The sequence below is a fragment of the Mobula birostris genome, chromosome 12 (assembly GCF_030028105.1).
Source record: "Mobula birostris isolate sMobBir1 chromosome 12, sMobBir1.hap1, whole genome shotgun sequence".
Lineage (NCBI taxonomy): Eukaryota > Metazoa > Chordata > Chondrichthyes > Myliobatiformes > Myliobatidae > Mobula > Mobula birostris.
This window is the reverse complement of record NC_092381.1, coordinates 84,964,404-84,978,999: the sequence shown is the minus strand read 5'-3', so window position 1 is coordinate 84,978,999 and position 14,596 is coordinate 84,964,404. Positions and strand designations below refer to the sequence as shown.

At 39.5% G+C, this 14,596-nt stretch overlaps 1 long non-coding RNA gene across 1 annotated transcript in view; it reads right to left on the bottom strand.

Annotated features, from left to right (window-relative positions):
• Positions 1 to 1,139: 1,139 nt before the first annotated feature.
• Positions 1,140 to 14,596, bottom strand: part of LOC140206384 (uncharacterized) — a 31,735-nt gene continuing 18,278 nt past the window's right edge. Inside the window, exon 3 of the long non-coding RNA XR_011888134.1 lies at positions 1,140 to 2,361. This is a non-coding gene — a long non-coding RNA (uncharacterized lncRNA). The remainder of the gene's footprint in view (positions 2,362 to 14,596) is intronic.

Here is a 14,596-nt window from a genome sequence, read left to right as displayed (position 1 = left end):
AAGATGTCTTCCCTCTAATCTTTGTGAAATGAAAGCCAAAACATTATCTGGCTTTCTGTCTTGCAATTTATTTCTTATTAACTACAGCCTTAAGAAGCTTAATTGTAATTGTCAAAGGGCTTGACTGTCTAGTCATGTTATGATTTTCTAAGTGCCTCATTATACCCAGCAATCTATTTTCTTTTTAATGACCTCAATGTAATTATGTATAGAAGCATCTGTCTGAATAGCATGCAAAAGCATTTCACTGTAGCTCAGAGCATGTGACAACAATAAATCAATTCCAACACCATTAAAGCTTCCTCATTATTGCATTTCAGGACTTCTCTGTTGACTGATGATCGGCCTCTACCAGAACAACTTTAACAACATTCCCCGTTCCCTGAAGTGCTTGCTGCCATAAATGTCCGTCCCTTCCCTACAATAATTTCAAGTTAATAACTGGTGGAATTAGGCCAAAAAATTGCACTTTGCCTGTCAAAATGTCAGAAAGACATGAAGCACGTTGTTTGAGGATTCATGCTACATGTTGTGTGCATGAGACAAGGTGGTTCGTGCTGCAGAGTTATCCTTACCCTCTCAAAGGCCATCTGCTAACATGAGTTCAAGCCTCGACTGTACTTTGTCAAGTCCCCTGAGAACCTTATTTTTCATAATATTACTTCTCATTCTTTGAAATTTGCAAACAGTATACAAGGGGTGATTGATAGGTTCGTGGCCTAAGGTAGGAGTCAATTTTAGAAAACCTAGCACATGTATTTTTCAACATAGTCCCCTCCTACATTTACACACTTAGTCCAGCGGTCGTGAAGCATACGAATCTTGGACCTCCAGTAAGTGTCCACAGAAGGGGTGATTGATAAGTTTGTGGCCTAAGATAGAAGGAGATGAGTTATACAGCTCTCGTTACATGCACATGCAGGTCAACTCTTCGAGTGATTATGCAGAAAGTTTGAAGTTAATAACTCATCTCCTACCTTAGGCCATGAGCTTATCAATCACCCCTCGTATGTTCAACTTACTCAACTTTTCCTTTAAAACAACTTTCTCATCCCAGGTACCAACTTAATGAAGTTTCTCAGATTCAAATTGAGTTTTCAGTCAAAGAAAATGAAAGATTATCAGTATTCCAGGTGGAGCAGAACTTTCTGATTTTTCTTTATTCTCCGTTCTGTTTACAATATAAGACAACATTCCATTTACTGCCCACTTACATTTACATACATTGTAAAACTCCATGTTTCATGAACAGTGATTCTTAATTCCAACTGCGCCATGACAGTTTACAGAATGCTTTTTCTATTTTCCTTCGGCAAGGTGGATAACTGCTCATTTCCCCACAATATGTTCCAGGTGGTACGTTCATGGGGAGAATGTACATACTCCTTACAGGCAGTACCTTGATCTTCTGATCATTTTAAGTGTTTTACTAACCTCTATGCTAACATATTTAAACTGCTTTTAAGTGATAATTAGAGACATTTAGAAATGGCTCTTGAAAGCATAAACAGTCAGAAGGCCCTCCAATATGGTGTGGTGTTGGGGGAAGGTGTTGGTGGAAAAGGTTTTAGAATTTACTTGCTGTCAGAGACTTGCTGAGACCTGTGTGGGCTTGCTCCACCCAAGGGATGGTCATGGTAATGACAACTCCTGACTCACCAAGATGATGTTAGTGAGAAGGTAAATTGATAAATTAGTGAATTGATTGATTATCATCACATTCATGAGTTTCAGTGAAAAACATTGTTTTACGTACCATCTACAGAGATTATTTCATCACAACAGTACTACAAATCAGCATTAGGGAAATGCAATAACAGAATATGCAACATATTGTTACAGTTAGAGAAAATGCAGTGCTTTCAGGCTTTGGTATCTTTTGCCTAATGGTGGGGGTGGGGGTGGTGGAAAAGAGAGAATGACTGGTGGGAGTTGATTTTGGTTATGTTCCTAGCTTTACCGAGGCAGTGGGAAGTGCAGTCAGAGTCGATCGAGTAGGTGCTGCTTTTTGTGATAATGGCAGGAAAGTGTTAGATAGGAGCCACGGTGCCTCAAGGACACTGAAGGCCACAGAGACACAAAACATAAGTGAGGAAGGAGAATAGAAGAGGGTGATGGGCTGGATTAAGAACAATTCTGCCATTCGTGCTTTCATTGTGCTTTTAATCTGCCCAATGATTACCAGGAAATCCTGCATTACTTTTGGGTAAAGATGAACACCTTCCCCATAATAAATCAAGAGGCATGAGACACCTGCTGAATTGTGAGGGATGTCTCTATTCCAATATCTCCAGTCTTGCTTCATGTTCCTCTTGTCCAACATCCTATTGAGTCAGTAGCTGTTGATGACTGATTTCCTTTCTGTAAAGAGTTATCAAAAGTACACAAGATACTCTAATTGTAGATCAAATGGTTAAATCACTTCTGCACATTTGCCACATTAAGTAGTCACCTTTCAATGACAAACCCACCTTCATGAACATTTTCAAAGCTCTCACATTTTGCCAAGCACCGGGCTTTTACAAAGTCTCAAGAGGCTGCAAATGTTGGACTCTGGAGCAACAAACAATCTGCTGAAAGAACTTAGTGGGTTAAGCAGCATCTGTGGGTGGAAAGGTATTGTCAACATTTCATATTGAAATCCTGCGTCAAGGCAAGGAGTAGAGAGGGGAGAGACCAATACAGAGAAGAGAAGGGGAATGGTGAGACCTGTCCTGATGCAGGCTTTTGACCCAAAATATTGATCGTTCTTTTCCTCCCACGGATGGTGCTCAATACACTGAGTTCCTCCAGCACGTTGTTTGTTGACTCAACTCTTATGCTCCGGGGAACATTTGGAGATTGTGTTTCTCCCAACTTAATTACCCATACTAGTCTTTCTCTGACTTTCCTACCATGTGTCTTGTGAGATGCCTTTCTGAATCACAACTGAAAATCCATGAACCCTTACGTCTCCTGCATTCCCTGTCTGCACTTGTAAAGTTATTACACCAAAAAACATAAGCACACAGCATTCTAAAACATAAGCCCACACAGATGCTAGAAATCAGGAGCTACACATAAAATTTCAGAGGAACTCAGCAGGTCAGGCTGCATCTGTGGAGGGAATAAACAATTGACGTTTTGGGCCAGCACCCCTCATCAGGACTGTAAAGTAAAATGGAAGAAGTCAGAATAAGAAGGTAGGGGGAAGGAGAAGGAATACGAGCTGGAGGCTGATAGATAAAACCAAAGGGGAAGGTGAGTGAGTGGGGGGGGGGCTGTGGAAGATTCAGTAAGCTGGAAAGAAAAAGTATAGGACTGAAGAAGAAGGAATCTAATAGGAGAGAATGGTGAACCTTGGGAGAAAGAGAAGGAGAGGTTTCCAGAGGAGGTGATAGGCAGGAGAAGAGAAGGGGTAAGAGGAAAGCCAGAATAGGGAGTGGAAAAAGAGAGGTGGAAGTGGGAATGATTACTGGAAGTTAGAGAAATCGATGTTCATACCATCAAGTTGGAGACTACAAAAAGCATAATTATAAAATTGTAACACAACTTGCCTTCATCAATTTTTTTTAAACTATAAATCTCATGTCCTGGGAGATCAATACAGCATCAGAGTTGACAGCATTTGGATGATATAACAAACTAAATAACAAAATTCTTGGTGGCAAAAGTTTTACACAGCAGCTTCCAAAATTTTAATTGAAACATTTCTCTGCAAAATCCAAATAAAAGTAAGCTCCATATATTAAAAAATCATATAGCACTCCTAAGGATTCAGGGAAACCAACTAATAATGACTCATGACTAATGACAGATGACTCATAATAACTATTTAATAATCAGGAGACTTCCTGCATTAAGTTTTCTGAAAAAAAAGTATTTTAGTTTAATGCAGTTCAACACTTCCTTTAACAGTGTAAGTGGTGCACAATCTAAACTAGATGGAATACCCACAATCTACAAAGGTTTGTACATGCAAATCTGTGAAAAAATTAGCATGATTCACATCGTATCTGACACAATGCAAATAATCACATTGAGCATTTGAACAATTTATGTGTACAGAAAAACACACAGAAATGGAAATGCTCAAAATAAACCCATTTGACCCGAGCACCCACAGCTAAAATGAATGCAGACTTTGTGACAGAGCTGCTGAGGACTATTAATTTCTATCATGGCCTATACAGTGAAAAGACACATAAAATGCACTATGGGAAGGAATAATTCCACAATACAAAAGCTTTCAATATAAAATATAATCATGGAAGGAAATCAGTAATATAAAAAAACACAGAAAGTATAAGAAATCACAAGAAATTCTGCAGATGCTGGAAATCCAAAGCAACACAGATGAAATGCTGGAGAAACTCCACAGATCAGGCAGCTTCTGTGGAAATTAATGAACAGCTGATGTTTCAGGCTGAGATCTTTCATCATTATTGGAAAGGAAAGGGGAAGATGCCAGTATAAATGTGGGACGAGGGGAGGGAGGATAGCTAGACGATAACATACACAAAATGCTGGAGGAACTCAGCATGCCAGGCAGCATCTATGGAAAAAGTACAGTCAATGTTTTGGGCCGAGACTGGAGCCAAAAATTCTCGGCCCAAGATGTCAACTGTACTTTTTTGCATAGATGCTGCCTGGACTGCTGAGTTCCTCCAGCATTTTGTGTGTGTTATTTGGATTTCCAGCATCTGCCGATTTTCTCTTGTTTATAGCTATAGGTGAATCCAGGAGGGGAGGTAAGGTGAAGGGCTGAAGGAATCTGATAGGACAGAAGTGTGCCATAGGAGAAAAGGAAGGAAGAGGAGACCCAGGTGAAGGTAATAAGCAGGTGAGAAGAGGTTAGAAGCCAGAGTGGGAAATGGAAGAAGAGGGGAGGAGGATTAAAACCTGCAGGAGAAATTGATATTCATGCCATTTGGTTAGAAGCTACCCAGAAATACACAACAGGTCAGGCAGCATCTGAAAAATGAATGTAAATATTGAAAGTTGATGAACTTTCACAAAATCGGAAAATTTTAGAGCTAAGAAGCTGTTTATCCCACTACAGATACAAGAAAATGCAAGACACAGGACAGAAAGAACAACATTTTTGATAGGCAGGCAGGAGGGATTGGTAGGGATGATAATGAAGGCACAAGTAAAGAAATTTGATGGTATTAAGACAAATCATATAACAAAAACTGGATCAGTAGGAGGTGTAGTAAGTTGCTATAAATCTTCACTAGCATTCTTGGCCAAAATAGAAGCAATGATCGTGAACTGAGCTGAGAGACAAGAGACAAGATGCTGGAATCTGGAGTAACAAGTGAATTGTTGGAAAATCTGTGGAGGGATATGGACACAAACATTTTGGGTCAAATTCCCTTCACTGAATGACCTGAGTCTTGACCTGAAACATCAATAGTCTGTTTCTCTCCTCAAATGGAATCTGATCCAATGGCCTTCCCCAATAGCTCATTTTTGGTTTGCATTATAAATCAGTGTTGAGTCTAGAGGTCCAGGATACCTGATCAATAAGTATTGAGTTACTACCGAGTGTCATTGAGCATTATGATTAAGAAGTGGAAATTAACTAAGATAAATACAATGTTGCTTAAAGTCCTTTGCAAGTCATTTTTTTCTTGCACAGCAAGTGTTGGTAATGATTTTTCCCCCATTTACGCTTCTAAACACTTTTGGTTATTTATGTCCTTTCCCAAATGACCTTTGTCTAAAACTACTATCTTTTTTATTGTTAAACACTCCTACTTTCTAACCTATTACACAGTTACATTTTTTCTCTCCCACTCTCCCCACTTACCTTTCCTTTTAAGCCATCTACAATCCTTGTGCATTTCTGATTGATTATCAGTAACAATCTGTCATGGGAAATCTATTTCTCTAATTTGCTAGTCCTACTGAGTATTCCCGCCACTTTATCACAGCTTTAAATGTTGTTTTCTTTAAATACAACTCTGTCTAATCCTCTCACATCATCTTATATTGAAAAAATGCGGCTGTATTTAAATAATCCTCTCATTGACCAAACATGAAAACCCTGCAAAAGGTCTGCAAGTGCATCATTGTGTTCTGACAGTCATACATAAAGGTCATTGCATATCGTGGCACCATCTGATTAACTGCCTTTGGAAAAATAACATTCACACTAAGATAATGTAAGTGCTTTGTTTGGAACAATTATACCTCACAATGTGACTTGCAGGAAAAGGCTGCCTGGAGGATGTGGTTTGGCAGGCATTTTTGAATAGGGGATAGATGGTAAAGGTGTTATCTGAGGCATTACTACAAACTCCCTTTGTTAAAGGTATTTAGTAACAACAGGAGCTGATTTCATTTTAGAGTTATGTTTAATCACAAGTTTATAAAGCAGGCTTGTGGTTTTGAAGCCATACCAATGCACCCAGCCTTTGAAAAATAACTCTCACTTCCAACAACTGTAAATGCAAATACACCCGAACTTCCCAGCAAGTACTTGAGTAATTTTTTGAAAACTGTCCAGGAGAATGTCATACCGATTATGCATAGCAATCAGAATCTGAATCGTAATCAGGTTTAATATCACCGGCAAATGTTGTGAAATTTGGTGACTTAGCAGCAGCAGTACATGAAAAATACAGAAAAAATAAATAAATAAATTACAGTAAATATGTATTATGTATAGATATACACACACACACACACACACACACACACACTCACACACACACACACACACACACACACACACACACACACACACACACATACATATACATACACACACACACACATACACAAGCACACATATATATCTACATATATATGGATGTATATTACATAGTTAAATTTTAATAATGCAAAAACAGAAAAAAATTGAGTTAGTGTTCATGGGATCAATGTCCATTTAGGAATCGGATGGCAGAGAAGAAGCTGTTCCTGAATCACTGAATATGTGCCTTCAAGGCTTCTGTACTTCCACCCTGGTGCTAAAGATGAGAAGAGGGCATGCTCTGGGTGATCAGGGTCCTTAATAATGGACGCCACCTTTCTGAGGCACCGCTCCTTGAAGATATCTGGGATACTACGGAGGGTAGTACACAAGATGGAGCTGACTAATTTTACAACTTTTCTGTAGCTTCTTTCAGTCCTGTGCAGTAGACCCAGGCCTGGATTAACCTAGTAGCAAAAGTAGCATATGCTACGGGCCCTGCATTTTCAAGGGCCCCACCCACACTAAACACTTGCAAGCTGCAGTCTGGTGAAATCGGCATCCGATCTCCCCGTATTTTCACAACTGTTAGAATGAGTTTTGGGTAGACAATTCATTTACACTTAAATAAATGACTTCAGCCATCAGTCTTCTGCTCTTTGACAAAGTACTGTGGATTGAGTTCATAACAATGCACTTCCTAAAAGCTGTGTACCCCGTTTCATTTGTAACAATGCATCTCTGGCGCCTCTGAGACAAGAATGCAAAGTTTACAGGTAGTTGCAAAGACACCATATCTATGCTTTTTGCATATGAATTGTCCTCTATTTTAGCATGCAACATACCAAATAATGTATATTGATTTTAACTTGCATTCCTAAAGGCCATGAATGCCAGTTTAGGCATACTAGTGCTGGTAGAATGAATTCAATCAAAAGATGTGAAAACTTCAAAGAATTGGCTATGCTTGTAACTATGAACTGTCCTTTGTGTTCAGCAAATAAATATTGAGCCTATAACACAAGGCGATTAGCTAGACCTGTTCTGCCAGGGGTCTCTGCCTGCTGTAACCTTATTTTGTTGAATAAAGAAACTGCCTTGTACCTACCGGTACTGCAACGCTCTGTGATTTCATCCACGCCACAACAATGATGATTTGGCAACGCTGTTGTTTTCATGTCGGGGGAGCAGCATGCTGCATGGTACAGTGCAGGCCTGTGTTGGCTCCTTGCTGTGCCGTGGTATAAATGCTCATGCAAACCAAGGAAGGGGACTTAAATCATACTTATCAAAAACAACATGTGAGGAATTCATTAATCTGATTAGATCCAGCATACACACACATTATCGGTGAAGTGAAGAAATACAAGTATTATTCTGTTTCATTGGCTTCCACTCCAGATATACCTGATGTGGACCAGCTGACTTTGACTGTGCACTATATTTGCCGTCTGGACCAGTTGAAAGATTTATGAAGTTTTTGGATATGGAAGGTCATAGTGCTGAACAGCTCCCTCAGAGTTTACTTGACTTTTTGAAGGAAAATGACATTGATATAAAAGACTGCCGTGGTCAAAGTAATGACAATGCCAGCAACATGAGCGGCAAGTATAGTGGCTTACAAGCATGAATTAAAGAGCTGAATGAGTTTACGGATTACATTCCATGTTTTGCACATTCACTAAATTTAGTTAGAAAATGTGCTGCTGAATGTTGTCAAGAAGCATTAATTTTCTTTCAATTTGTAGAAAGCCTGCACACATTTTTTGCTGCTTCTGCTTATCGGTGGGATCTCCTTTCTGCTGCATTATCTGATGGTGGTGCTTAATTGCCCATTGTGAAAAGTATGTCAGATACCAGGTTGTCAGCTCGTGCAGATGCAACAAAAACGCTTTTACACAGCTTTTCTGCAATAAAACAAGTCTTGGATGACATTTCAAAAACAATGATCAGAAGGCAGAGTGTTGACAACAGGCTCGTGGACTACTTTCAACCATGATGAAGTTGGAAACAGGAATAATGGTCATATTGTGGGATCAAGTATTACAGCATTTTCAAATGACCAGTGCTTCTTTGCAATCTTCTGGCCAAGACTTGAACACAGCTTGTGCACTCTATGAATCCTTGCATGGATATATTCAAGCTATGCGGTCTACGTTTTCAGACATTGAGCAAAAAGCCAGGGATCTGACTAAGTGTGAAGATTATCAACAGCAAACTCGAAAGTATGATGATTTCAGTGGTTCCAGCACTCTTGATCCACTTGTTGAATCTCAAACACCTTCTCAGAAGTTTAAAAGCCGAACATTTCTTGCCATTATTGACAGCTTGCTTTCTGCCTTGTCAAAAAGGCAGAAAGCTTATCTAAAGGTGAATGGTGTTTTTGGATTCCTTCATCAGCTACAGTCGTTTACACCTGAGGAGATCGTAAAGAGGTTATCAAATCTTATTAAATCCTATCCGGAAGATCTGGAAGAAAGTCTTAATGAAGAATTTGTGCAGTTTACTGAACTGTTGAAACGGAACTTGCTTCTCATATTGGCACCAAACAAGACTTTGTAGAGTTACAGTTGTACTGTTTGATAACTGACAATTCTTTGGAGTCATGTTTTCCAAATGTGGAAAATGCCTTGTGCTTCTATTTGTCACTCATGGTTACCATCTGGAGTGGAGAATGCTCATTTTCAAAATCGACAAAGGATTAAAAATGAACTAAGGAGCACCGCGGGTCAAAACAGATTGAACAATCTCACTCTAATGAGCATTGAACATGAACCTCTACGTGGAACAGACATTTCCAGTATCATCAACAAATTTGCTCATGCCAAATCTAGAAAATCTAACTTTTAATTTGTAGTTTTGTTACTTTTGACATTTGAAATTGATACCTACATGTAAGTAATATTATTACTGAAGTGTCAGACATTTGTCGTATTATCTGGCTGTATAGCAAATGAAAAAATTGAATTACTTTACTATGCAAGTCAATAATTTATGTTTTAATACTTACGTGCATTTTTAAAATTTAGGGCCCCTTTATAACATATGCTACAGGCCCCACACTAGCTTAATCCGGCCCTGAGTAGCCCCACCCCGACTTCATACCAGACAGTGATGCAGCCTGTCAGAATGCTCTCCACAGTACTTCTACAGAAGTTTTCAAGTGTTTTAGGTGACAAACCAAATTTGTTCGAATTCCTAATGAAATGTAGCCACTGTCTTGTCTTCTTTATAGCTCCATCAATATTTTGGATCCAGGTTAGATCCTCACAGATCTTAACACCCAGGAACTTGAAATTGCTCACTCTCTCCATTTCTGACGCCTCTATGAGGATTGGTTTGCATTCCCTCATCTTACCCTTCCTGAAGTCCACAATCAGCTCTTTCGTTTTACAGATGTTGTGTGCAAGGTTGTTGCTGTGACACCACTCCACTAGTTGGTATATCTCTCTCTTGTACACCCTCTCATCTCCATCTGAGATTCTGTCAACAATATCATCAGCAATTTATAGAATGGCATTAGAGTTGTGCCTTGTCATACAGTCATGGGAATAGGGAGAATAGAACAATGGGCTAAACACACATCCCTGAGCTATGCCAGTATTGATCATCAGTGAGGAGGAGATGTTATCACCAGTCCGCACAGATTGTGGTCTTCGGGTTAGGAAGTCAATGATCCAATTGCAGAGGGAGGTACAGACGGTCTGATTCTGTCACTTATCAATCAGGACTGTAGGAATGCTGGTGCTAAATGCTGAACAACGAACAGCATCCTAACATCAGATTCATTTCATTTGGTGTGATCATTAATTTATCAAAATGAATATGTGTGTACTTATAACATTGTTGAAGTCTGGCTTTCTTAGAAAAGTGTCAGCAACTCCATCTGGTCAGAGGGAGAGCATGCAAACTCCACCCAGACAGCAACAGAAGTCAGAGTTGAACCCAAGGAACTGAAGTGGCAAGAAAGCTGTTCTGTCTTCTGCACCATATGTTCCCTCTATCAAAAAGATTCACAAGAATAATAGCCTAGAGTTAAAGTGTGAGGCAAAATTTGAGAAATAAAGGCGAGTATTTATTTCAAACGCATGGCTGTAAGAACTTCCTTCGGAAGTTAGATCACACGTTGGAACTCAATAGTCTACCCCTTCTCTGACATATCTTTACAATTATGTTTTTACCAATCTGGAGTTCCTGAGCCACTCATGATGCAGGGGCAATGCTAACACTGAGGTAAGTTAATTAGGAAGTTCCCAAAAAAAGAAGTGAAACAGAATAAAACTGTACTTAGGGCACTAACAGAGTCTGGCTAGTAATCCCTGAGAATCCCCGAGGCTGTCCCATCTCCTTAAAAACAGTATCCCATAAAATTATCAGGTATTTATGGGGAAAGGAGGCAGATTTTAGTCAGCTGTGAATGTTGAGCAGTATGGTAGCCTAGTCATTCATGCAATGGTTCACAGCGCAGACGACCTGGGTTTGATTGCTGCTGTTATCTGTAAGGAGTACTGGAAGGCATTTGATTGGAAAGATGATCAGCAATGTTTAAGTAATTATTCGGTCTGACTTCTAGTTCAGTGTCCAGTGACCAGAATGGCTTCATGTATCCTGCTCTTTTCGTTCATTTTTCTCTTAATGCAATGTTCACAATGTTGGCTTATTTTTCCCATATTTTAAAACAAAGTAAGATGAGGCCATTTCATCCTACTGAGTCAATGCTACCCACAGAACAATTGCATTCTCTCTTTGGATTTCCTTGAAACCCATTCTGACAATTGGGGCAATTTATAGTGTTGGATAGCAACGGCACATTCTTGGGAAGTGGGAGAACACTGGACAACCCAAAGGTCATAGGCACACAGTCACCGGGAGAGTGTGCAAGCCCCATATCCCAAGTCAGGATTGAACCTGAGTCCCTGGAAAAGAGAGACAGCGGATTTCTGAGCTGTGTTTAGCTCCCTGTTCTTAGCACTTCATGATTTGAATGCATAATCTCAGATTAGATTACAGTTTGCAGTGCTGAAGCAATCCTGGAATTACTGTGGTGCAGTTCCTTGGATAGGATATCATGTGGATCACCACGGACTCAATATACTGCATGGAATTACTACCCCTGATTTCTATACATGTCCACTTATCCAGCCTGGATCCCCCAGGCTGATATTGTTGGCCCTTTGCATCATTGAATTGGAAGACGAGATCCAATTGACTACAGGGCCTTAGGAAGTGAAGAAATCCTGCCCTGTTTACCACTGACTGCCTTCGACAGCTGCCAAAGTAAGAAACAGATCTTTACCTGCTGTTGAAACCTACAAGTTATTTTAATCATCTTTAAATTTTTCTGGCATTAAGAAACTGAAAATAAAAACATACAGAAAAATTAAAGTAAACCAAGTATACTTTGGTTCTTATTCCACAGGGTTTGTTTCCCCATTGAAGTGAACATTGCATCAAATCCTGCTCTAAGGACTGATGAACGATCTTGGCCTGAAATATTGACTGCCATTTTCCTCTATAGATGCTGCCTGAATTGTTGAGTTCCTCCATTAGTTTGAAAAGGAACATGACAAAGATGAGCTTTATTTGTCATATGTACATGAAAACATACAATGAATTGTATCTGTGTCACACATTTCCAGCATCTGCAGAATGTTTTGAATCTGCTCTAGGTTTGATTGATTAAGATGGACATGACTTCTCCTTGCCACAATCCAGGGGAATCCCAGCACATTTGGTCATAGCTGCCAGACCCTTTCTGCAGCCCAGAAGCAGGAAGAGCCCTTACAGCTGCAGCTTCAGTTGTCTTTGAGAGAATTTCTCTCTCAGCTGAACAGCCATTTGGGCCACAGGCCAAACTCAGCAAGATTCTTGGAATCAATGATCCACACCTGTTTTTTCCAATAGATTAATTACATGATTAACAATCCAATCAAGTTCTTCAATGATCAGTTAAAAGTTCTCCCAGGCCCTCTCAACTAGCATAGAGAGAAGGATGTCAAAAGGTCACTGAAAACAAAGCTTTACCAATGCTGAAAATCTCATGTGCTGGGTCCTGGTGAGAAGTTGTGTACCTGAAATATTCACACTTTGCACAGGTGCTAACTGGCCTGCTGAATATTGCTGGTACTTCTTGTTTTTATCATGAAGTGTTACTGTCTGTGGGATCTCACAAAATGTCAACCCATGTCTATTACCTAACACACACTGCACTGTAAGTGAAATCTCTGAATGTGAAGTAGTTTACAGTGTTTCTGTGTGACATGTTTAAGTACTAGGTAACTCCTGGTTCTGATTAAAGATTGCATGGTCTCACTGATGCTGGAGTTAAGAAATTATTCCATTCTGTAAAGCCGTTTACTGACTTTATGAGGACACACCATTAGCTCAGACTGCCTATAGAATTCAAGTGGCTGGGTTTAAGTGAATCTGTACTGTAGAAAGTGGACTGCAGTGGAACTTGTATAGATATAGAATCTTATTGTCATATGGCAATGTTTGTTAGATATAATGTTGGTGGCAGAATAGATCTCACTGATTATGGGCTACAGCCAACACTCTTTGTGTCATGTCTTTGTCACTGAGATTGGCCTGTGCTCTGTACAGTCTTTACAATCTCAAGAGCAATGGTGTTTATTACAGGAATCTGACTCTTTTCATTGTTGTGTGTACTTCTCTCCTCTTTGTTAATGATTGAGTTCAGTCTGCAAGGAGCTGACCCCTGAGGTCATGGTTAAAGTTAAAAGGTAAAAAGTTTAAGGGGGAACATGAGGGAAAATCCTTCACTCAGAGAGTCGTGAGAGTGTGGAATGAGCTGCTGACACAAGTGGTGCTTGTGAGCTCAAATTCAGTATTTTTTAAAGAGAAGTTTGGATAGGTATATGGATGGGAAGGGTATGGAGGGATATGGTCCCGGTGCAGAGAGATGGGAGTAGGCAGTTTAAATGGAATGGCAAAAATCAAACTGCAGGAAGTATGGGAAAAGTAGGATTGTAATGAATATCCCTGAAGGATTAGGTCAGTGTTGACCTGGTGATGAGCTGTTTTTCCTGCCTTCATTATCTTTCCTGGGAAGAGAATTGCGATTAGTTTTCTGAAGGGCCATCACAGATTTGGAGATGGTGGTTTGTCATTCATCTATTGTCCATGTGATAAGAAGTCTCTTACTCATTTAATGCTTTGGGAAGAAGGTGTTTAGTTTCTTTAAAGAAAATAGCTTCCAAAGTTGATCCAGATCTTTAATAGGAGAAGAAATAAAAGGAATTATTTCCTCTGAAATTTTGGGTGTTCTTTACATGTACCACAAGATTCTCAGTATAACCAGGACAAGCTGTCTTATTTTTGCAGTGAAGTCAAATGATTGGGAAGTTGTTTATAATAGCAAGTTTTATTTCCTCCCCACCCCATCTCCCATCCTAGCATCTCCTGGTCATCCTTCACTCCATCCTTTTATAATGGAAGGAATGCTTATTTTGTTTGTATTATAAGTAGGGCCAGAGATACTGCAACTTTAAGTTTTATATTTTTGCAGTCTCATAGGACCCCATATAAGTTACAAGTCTTACAATCCCATCTTTGTGCAGACTTATTTCCATTTCAACCATCTCGACAGAAGAGGCATTTGATTATCTGAACTGGCATGTCTGACGTAAAGGCAACCACTTCTGTTTACTTTTAAGTTCAAACTCAATTTCTATATCCATTTTAGCCGATAGTTGTCACCTCCTAACATTACTAGCTTTGTTTTTAGACTACTATCATTCTAATTGTAATCTCTCAGTTTGAAATAAATCACTCTTTCTCTATCAGTGCCTTTGGGAAAAGGACGTTCCTTTTGGAAAGGCCTACAAAAACTGCTTCAAAATCTGTGAGGGCCCTTCCGGAAAGCTAATCGTATTCTCTTTCTAGGAAAGATGA